We start from the raw sequence: 10,187 nt of genomic DNA, 5'->3' as shown, positions 1-10,187 counted from the left end.
GTGTGTGTGTGTGTGTGTGTGTGTGCATGTATGTGATTCCAGTATTATTTATGAAGTATTTTTGAATCTGTCACTTGGAGTTTTTGTCAATTTTTGGAAAAATTTTCAACAATTATCATTTGAGTAGAGTTTCTCTTCATTCTTAGATAATGCACTTTAGCATCATATTGCAAAGTTTACTTATAAAGGGTATCTGCCAAAAATCTCTTAGCAGACACTAGAATCCAGTATTGACCCTCCTAGTTCCGAAGCTGTTAAATGTGTTCATCAGATTAACTTATCAGCTCATCAGGAAATGTGCTGTTACAGAAAAAGAGATATGCCTAGATATGCCTACTACTCTAGGAATCCTTGCGTTCCTGAATGGTATCCTACTGAATCTTCACTATGGTTTTGCTCTCTGATGTTTTCAAGCACATTTGTAAAATATGTTTTATCTAGCCTTTCTAGCTTTTCATAATGGAAGAATGTACTCAACTGGCTTATTCCAATATTGCAAGAAGTAGAAGTTCTGCCTTTATATTTCTTTACATTCTTACAAAAATATATAAAAAATAAACTCTAGAATTCCAAATTTTCTTTCCTACATACAGATGCTACTCTAATTACGAAGGCTTCACATCCTAACAAACCCATTCTTAATTGGAGTTATCATATGTTGAAAATGCATTTAATCGGAGCTGGGCATGGTGGTGCACACTTGTAACTCCAGCACTTGAGAGGCTGAGGCAGGCGGACTGCTGTGAGTTCAAGACCAGCTTGGGCTACATAGTGAGTTCCAGGTCAGTCTCAGCTATATAGGAAGACCCTGTCTCAAAAAAACCAAAAGAAAATGCATTTAATAAACCTAACCTACTAAACATAGTTTAGCTGCATAGTGCACTACAGAGTATCAGTTGTTTACCTGGTGTTTGTGGGACTGACTGGAAGCAATGATGAAAAAGAGCACTGAACTACAAATCACATATGTATGCTGTCTGTATGACATATATGTATGTGAGTGTGTGTTTGTATGTGTATGTGTGTGATGAATTGATTTTGTTAGCTATATATAAGATTTTCTTTTCATAGGAAGTTTTTAACTTGTTTCTTATGTATTGCTTACAAGTTCTGTGTCTGACCACTTATGTTCAGAAAAACATCTTAATGTTCGATGGACTGGTCTTTCTCATATGTGAGTTATTAGTTGAGTATAGAGTACAAAACTCTTTCTGTAGTAAAATTTTCACTAAAGTTTGAAATATTTTGGCAACATACAACAGAAACTAATATAGTTGTCAAAGCCTTGGGCAATTTTGAAATCTCAGGACTTTCTAGGGACATATTTTTATTGATACCTTCCATTTTTAACCATTGTCTTTTCTTCAACACAATTGCTTAGCTAAAGTGACCTATCAACATGAAAAGTAACAACCAGCAGGTTATACTTAATGATTTGCCAAGTATCTTTATTTTCAAACACTGCTACAGGTGATTCACTTTATTGTAAATCATAACAACTCAGCAAGGCAAATACTATAATTATCATATTATACAGTATTTAAATAACTTGCCTATTTATCTTTTGAGTCAAAGAAATCTGAGCAAATATTGGTCTCAATTTGGAGAGGAAAAAAGAGGCTTAAAGAGTTAGAGGTTCCTAAGATCATAAAATTAACAAACAGCAAACAAGGGTTTCTACTTTAAAGCTTTCTTCAGTGTCATATTATGTCTTTATAGATGAGGACCATCTATTAAGATATTCATAAAGAAAAAAGTGTGAGAAAACATATGCTTTATCTACTGATCTTAAGAAAATAATGCACAATTAAAAGAAATCTTACTTTTGTGTTCCTTTTGTCACCTTATCTCTGGCTTGTGATCGGTCTTGGGTTATATCTACCTTAAAATTGTTAACTTTTTGAAAAGTTAAGACAATATGATAATTTGCAGATTCCAGAGCAGAGCTATAAAGACAAATTGGTAAACATGAGAGAACAGGATTAGTCACTGACATGGAATTTTGTTAACTTTTGATTAAAATAATTCATTGATAAAACCAAGCTTTTTCACCTTTGCAGAAGTCTCTTTTGGGTAAAAGCTTATCTAAAAATCATAGGAATTAAACTGTTTAATAGTTTCCTTTGTTAATAATAACTCCACAAATTCTCACAGGTCAAGCTAATATTCTCTATAAAAGCTTGGGAGAATGTGGGACACCTCTGAATGCTACTTCCACTGTGCCTACCCCCCAACGAACATTCTTCAATGTTACTTCATCCAACAGATGGATTATATTTTTACTATGTAGGATATCTTTCTCATTTATGAAAAGAAAAACACTTGGTTACCATATCTATTTGGAGTTTCATTTGTGAAATGATCCTGGAAAAAGCTCTATCTGATCAAAACCATGGGTATGATTCAATTCCCAGTACCAAAAAAAAAAAAAAAAAAAAAAAAAAAAAAAAAAAAAAAAAAAAAAAAAAAAAAAAAAAAAAAAAAAAAAAAAAAGTGATGACAACCTGTTTTTTTCCTCAAAAAGATGCACATAAAATTTTCTAAAATATCAAGTCAGATATTTTATTTTGTCCTATCAAATGACAATAATTTAATTTTAGCATTTATTCATTGTAATAGTTAACTGTGGTGTCAACTTGAAAAAGAAACACCTAGTAGGTAAGCTCAGCTCAATTCTGGGTGTGCCTGGATGAGTGATTTACTACAGAGGGAAAACACATCCCAGAAATGGGTGACATCAACAAATTGGATGGAATAAAGGGAAGGAGGAAGGAAGTCTCTCTTCTTCTGTCTTCCAAGAGCTCCTGTCTTTGCCACAGACTTTAGACATCTGTCTCCACCCTCCCAGACTTTTCAGCCTTTCAACACAGACCTGTTGACTTCTAGATACACACTTGCAGGCAACTTGGTGATGATGAGCTTCAGGCCTTTGCCTTTTGATTGAATCCTCTACTTTCCAGCCCTTTTGCAGGAAGCCATTGTAAACCTATCTTATAAATCATTGTGTATGTCATGTATGTTGTGTGTGTGCATATATAGCCTATTACATCTGTCCCTCCAGTGAACCTTAAATGACACAGATTTTGGTGTCAGGAGTGGCCCTAAAGCAATGGATGGATTTTGGTAATGAGCGTAGTGGTTCCTAGACTTGACTAATTTGATGAGACCTAAAGAAGCCATGGTCTCTCCTGATAACGTCCAGAGTATTGTTGATCCATGATATGAACTGTTTAAACTAATATGCAACATAGATTCATTTGACTATCCTAATTCACCACTTAAGAGATGAAAAGAATTTAGAGACTCTCTATGCAATACTTTTGAATATTTTTGGCAGAGTGAGAAATATAATGATACTAGTTGGTTGCTCTTAACATCTGAACAAACTAGTAAAGGAACATCATGGACTCCAGATATCAAAAAAGAGACTTCTAAGTGTGAAGGACAAATTAATAAAGGAAAATTAGAGTCTCAAAGTTTCAAATTGCCAGCTCCAGATGCACACAATTTATCTAAAAATTTCTAAGGTGTCCTGAAAGAGAATCTTCTCTCCTTTAGCCAAAGGGCTGAAATTGCAGAAACCCAAACACAGACAATAATTGGGATGGAGATATTAGGGATGATCCTGACAAGGCTGGAAACATTGAGGTTCTAATGAGATTATCTTACAAGAGGAAGATACTGCCTCACTCTTTGTGGTGGAGGCATCCCAACCTCCACTCCCTGTGGTGTTGGCCTGAGGAAACTGATTCTGTGTTGCCTGATCCAGATGCCAACCATGGTGATGCTGACAGTCCTCAGGACCCACCCTCACCACCTACTTTTGCTTCTACACCTATAACCAGGCTCAAGTTGCCGAAGGCTCCTAAAGTTCAGGTGAACAATATAACTCATGAGGAGGTCTGCTATCCTCCCAAAGAACTTCTCGAGTTGTCTAACTCTTATAAGCAGAGGTCTGAGAAACAAGGACAGGAATGGATTTTAGGTGTGTGGGATAATGATGGCCAAAACATACACCTGGATCAGGCTGAGTTTGTAGCTAAAGGCTCCTTAGGCAGAGATTCTGAATTTAATGTTGCAGCTCATGAAGTGTGACTCAATTATTTTTTCTCTTGTTGATGAGACAAATTACTCCACATCCCAAGTTAAAGGGGAAAGGGTTCATTTAACTTGCCGTTCATAGAGTTTTCAGTCTGGCTCAGGAGTACAGTAGCACATGTCAAAGGGGCATTTCAGAGAAGAAACTTTTCACTTCACACACAGTAGAAAAAGTGACAAGGGAGAAGATAAGCCCCTTTCTGTCCCTCATATTGCATCCTGGCTACCGAGTTTGGGGTGGTGCCAGACCAATCAGTGTAGAGATTTAGTGACCACGCATCTTAATCTCAGCATCGCACACTCTGGATTCATCCACTTATGACTGCATGAGGCTTTGAGGGGAACATTCAGACCCAAACTATAGCATAGATTTCTATAATTAGAAACACTGAAGGCCAAATGAACGGAAATCTACTTCAAAGCACGGCAACAGAAAATCACAGCCCCTCAGCCAGTTTCCAGATTTGAGCCAGTTTACAAACCCAGAGCCCCTCGAGTGAGTGGGTAGCCAAGCCCCCTTGAGAAGGACTCAGGTGCCTCACCAGAGTTTATGCTATCAGTCTTCCTCAAAGGGACCTAAGCTCTTCTACCAGGGTGACTGTACACTGGGGAAGGGGAAGCAATCACACATTTCAGGGACTATGGAACACTGCTTCTGAACTAACACTAATTCCAGGGAAGCCAAAATATTACTGTGGCTTTCTGGTAAGAACCTATGAACTCCTGGTACCTGGTACCAAATCTATTGATTTGGCAAACGTCTTTTTCTCTATATCTATCCATAGTGTACCAGAAACCAGTTACTTTCAGCTGGCAAGACCAGCAACACACCTCCATGGTACTATCTTGGGGTTATAGCAACATAATTTTCAGGGATCTTGACTGTCTTCCTCTTCCATAAGGCATCACACTAGTCTATTACACTGATGATATTATGCTGATTGCAGGAGTTTTCAACCACTCTAGAGTTGATAGTAAAGCATTTGCGTGACACAGAACGGGGCCCTCCACCTCAGGTCCTTCTACCTCACTGAAATTACCTGGAGTACAGTGTTGTGGAGAATGCAGAGGTATTCCTACTAAAGTGAAGGACAAGTCATTGCATCTGGCACCTCCTACAACAACAGCAGGCCTAATCAGGCCTAATGGGTGTGTATTTTCATTTTGGAGACAACACATTCCTTAGTCAGGTATTTTACTACAGCCCATGTACCAAGTGACTAAAAATGGTGCTAGTTTTGAGTGGTACTGAGAACAAGAGAAGGCTGTGCAACAGATCCACTTCCCCACTGGGACCATATGATTCAGCAGATGCAATGGTACTGGAAGTCTCAGTAGCAAGCAGAGGTACTGGATGGAGTCTCCAGCAGCCCCCATAGGTGAATCACAGTGGAGACCTTTATGATGTCCTTTCATAGGCAGTCATTGTAAGCCTACAGTATAAAGCCTCTCTCTCTAGTATATATGTATACTAGAGAGGCTATATATATATATATATATATAGAGAGAGAGAGAGAGAGAGAGTTATTAACATATTATTAAATGTGTTCCTTTGTGAGCCCTAAAATTCATATTTATTTATTCACATTTAACATTCATTCATATTTTAAGCATTATAATTCGTATCATAATATCCTGAGTGTTATAAGATATTAAAACCATTCCTTTGCAGATATAGCATGTCTATTAAATAATTACTGGGAATATTAAACCTATTGTCAAAATTTGCAATTAGAAATTATAAAACATCAGTATACAGTTACATGTTTTTCCCACTAATGTGAATAATATAACATGCCTAGACTGCTACAAATGCAAAGCTAAACAATTGAGTACAATGATTTGATAGTAATATAGATTTAAGAATTATCATTAAGGTTTTCTGGGAGATGAAATATCACTAAAAATAAGATGCAATTTTTATGAAAATTCTCCTGTCCATCTTGGTGAGTACATCTAGTATGAATCAGGTAAGAGATGGAAGTCACCATAAGCAATAGATTGCAGAGAAAGATGGAAAGACAAATACAACACCATTTTCTGTGCCAGCTAGAGAAGAAATGTAACCTTCAGATGCAATTTTATGCTACAAGGACTTTACATTCTGAAGTAGCCCTAGAATTCTCACATTCCGAATATAATCCAAAAAATTGTGTACTTGATTTTTGTGCTGTATTTTTTTATGTTCCTTAAAATTCTCTATTATGTCTCTATCATATCTTGATAAGGGTAACATTCTTCTGTATTTAGAAGATACTAATCTTACTGTCTAGCAATATTACATGAGATTAATTACAGGAGGATTTCAGTGTTTTAGATACCTGAGACAGTTATTTCATTATATTATTACACTTAAGCTATATTTTTATCCACACAACTTGACATCAAGAAATGTATTATTACCCTTGATATAAAAATTTGTACCGGGCTGTGCCTGCCTGGCAAGTGCAAGGTCCTGAGTTCAATCCCTGGTACTGAAAAAAAAAAATGTTCTTAGTAAGATATGGGGCCTTCAGCTAAATACTTGCAGAACCGTATTCTAAGCCCATTTTTGACTATAGCCCTCCTCTGAAATTTATTGGTATGCAAAATAAACTTTGTTTGCCAAAGGCTGAGGATATTTATAACTTTTAAGTAATGCACTCTTTAATATGCATTAAAATTAAATGACCAACTCACCATCACTATAAAGTGAATTCAACTTCAATTTTATTTTTATTTCATATTCCGTATTATAGATACCTTTTGGCTTTATTTCTATTTTTTTTGTTTCTTATGCTGCATTGGTAAATAGCTGAGTAGGCAGCTGCATATTAGTGAAACTGTTTGTCTTATAGAGAAGATCAAATCTGCATGCCTAAGCTCAGTAACACCATAGTCTGTCCTTAATTCTATACTTTTCACACCAAAACTCATTACACACTTTTTTTTTTTCTTTTTCAATTATTTTTCCTGGTACCAGGGATGGAACTCGGGTCCTTGCACCACACACTTTTTTAACAAGCATGAAAGGGCTTTTGTTTTTACAACCTTTAAAACAAAGTATCTTTAAATATTTTTTTCAGTGTTTTCTGTGCTCCTTCATCTGTCTTTTTTTCTCTGCCTCAGTCTATTTTATTCTGTCAGATAAAAAAATTATAATTGTTTTATTATAGTAACATCATATGTATGAGAAAATTTTATTTTTTTATATTCTATAGAATGGAGCTATACTACCTAAATGTCAAATAATAATTTGGATTTTAGATGTCTTCCTTTAGGATCCCCTCATATGTGTTGCCCCATCTGTGAAACTGTAAATTTCTTGAGGAACAAAACTTAAATTTATGTATTTTGTATAAATTTCTGTGTGTTCTTATATGTGCACATGTAAAGAGACAACATTGTACCTTTGTTCATCACAGCATTTAAACAGATAGTAACAAGTGCTTGTAAATGCATCTGAATAAAAATACAATCTATCTTTTCTGACTACTCATAAAACAAGTCCAAAGTTGAAACAATTTAAGGAGGACTTCCAGAATAAAGAATAATAAATTGAGTCAGGTAGATGTAAAAATAAGTTTTATAGGAAAATATCAGAAGTTGAAAATCCATAGAGTTTTAGTCACTTCTACATTAATATTAAAAACAAAAAAGCAACAACCACCTAGATTTTACTCATGCTATAATATCCAGCGTTAGCTGCACCACCTAAATTAAAGATAATTAAATTTTTTACTATAGCAATTTGTTAATGGCACTCATGAGTAAAAAAAATTATACAAGCTGACAAACTCAATGCTTCCTTTTATTTGAAGTCATTTGCCAACGGGAGGTTAAAAAAAAAAAACCACACATGCAAATGGGAAAACTATATCAACTAACGACTATATTTAAATGAAATCTATTTACCTTTTATCCAGTCTGAATAGATGCTTTTTAATTATTGCTAATTGTTTAAGAAGACTTTGCATCCCCCAGAAGATTTAGTTTGAATAAATTTAGTTCCTTTAAAGTCTCCTTCAGTTACAGGCAAATACAGTAAGAAGCCCCATAGGTACGGCAGTAAAATAGTCATAAAGGCAGAAGCATTTAAATTAGTGGTGTAAGGAAGTCTCTCCGAAAGAGGAAGAAAATCTGTATGGTTGGAGATGCAAGAACTGAACATGAAACACACAGTTGAAACAGTTAAGAGCACTGTGAAAAAGGTCTATGTTTACTTGTTAAAGAATGTGCTAGGGCGAACTAAAGCGTGTGAATAGTTCTTTCACAGGTCACAGCTTCCATTGAACCCTTGGGCATTGTTATTACTGGACAGAAATAGATGGGCCTAATTAATATTCTGAACATACCTGAGAGAACATTCTTAAGGAAATCATTCTCTGGTGGTTTGAAATTTTTAAAAAGGAAGAAAGAAAGAAGACTTAATAGTAAGCATTAAAAATTGGATCAAGATAACAAAGTCAGCTACTCTCAAAGTTTAAGGTCTGCTATAAACAGAAGTCTTGTTTGTGTACACTTCGCAGTATAAATGGTAGTGCCTTGTGAAATAAAGTTAACAATTTGATTTTACAAGTAATTGTATTCTTGATGTTTCTTTGAATAATGGGCAAAAATCAGCTACAGAAATTTTTTATAAATGCTTGCAAATTTATATAGATGAATGATGAAGCAATTTATTAGCGATGTATTAATGTTAAAATACATTAATAAAATATTTAATATTTTTTCTAAAAACAGAAATATTAATGTTGAAGAAATATTTGATTGCTTAGGAAAAATGTTGACTATTTCAAAATATTTTTCTAAAACAATTGTTTTATATTAGTTTAATATTTTAATGCATGTTTAAATCTGTTTCTCACATAAAAATATGGTATAGTCAGTTATAAACTTCAGCTTTTTGTTTTGAACATTTAGAATATCATTTATGCAAATTAGCTATAATTCTACTTATAAAAAATTAACAGTTGCAAATAGGGATTAAAAAAATCATTGATTTTGAAACAGACTGAAAAATACCTGACCCAAAATAAAAGCAAAAACAGGGTATAGGACAAAATTCATCATTTACTTCAGTATTTTCTGAGTAGACATACACACATGCACACATATAAATAAACACATATTAATGAAAATAAAGGATAATACTATGAAATATCCAATACAAGATAGAAGTGCTTATCAAGCAAGCAAATTTTAAAGTACCTATCCTGTTAAATACCTGCATTTAACAAAGTAATTCATTCTGAAATGGGAGTCAAGTACTTGGTGCCCAAACCTAATACAGTACATATAAAACAAAATCCCTACTGACATGAAGAGAGCCATTCACTCCCAAGACACAAGAACCTGTACTTTCTCTGTGTTGCTACTTTAAAGCCCCTTGATAGCCTTTTTTCCCTTTTTATGTTGATTTAGATATAGATGTTTCTGTGCTCAGAAATCACAAAAATACTACAAGTAGCAAATACCTAAATATGTGCCAGATGTATAAGTGTTCCTTGGGATAAATAGATTATGGACAATTAACTGTCATTGTACCCCTGTCTGTGTTTCTACTCGCTCCTGTAGTATGCACCTGTGGCATATTAGGACTATAATCAAAGTGACAACACACATTCCAGGTTCAAAGTCACCCCAGGAAAAGCTGCTTTCCTCTTTCATTTCCTTATAAAAAATGCAACAAGTAACACAGGAACAATAATAGATGAAGGTCATTGATAAGAACACTTATTAAGACTATTTCATATTTTTGTCTGGTTCTAAGTGTATTTCATATTGGATGATCAAAGGAAGATTTGACAACAATTTTAAAGTGTTAAATTCAATAGGTGGTCCGTGCTTATATTCTGATTCAAACTAAACCAACTGTAAAAAATTATGAAAAAATTGAGCACTACAAACTTGGTGATATGAATACATTTTAACTTTTTTAAGATGTGAGAAGGATGTGGTTTTGCTCTTTAGAAGCTTTTAATCATTTAACAATGTATACAGGAGGGCTCGGAATTTAGCTCAGTGGTGCTGAGCCTGCCTCACAAGCACAAGGTCCTGAGTTCAATCCCCAATACCAAAAAAAAAAAAAAAAAAAAAAAAAAAAAAAA

Source organism: Fukomys damarensis, unplaced genomic scaffold (assembly GCF_012274545.1).
Source record: "Fukomys damarensis isolate Sample0158 unplaced genomic scaffold, DMR_v1.0_HiC HiC_scaffold_37, whole genome shotgun sequence".
NCBI lineage: Eukaryota > Metazoa > Chordata > Mammalia > Rodentia > Bathyergidae > Fukomys > Fukomys damarensis.
Note: the sequence above shows the minus strand (reverse complement) of the source record.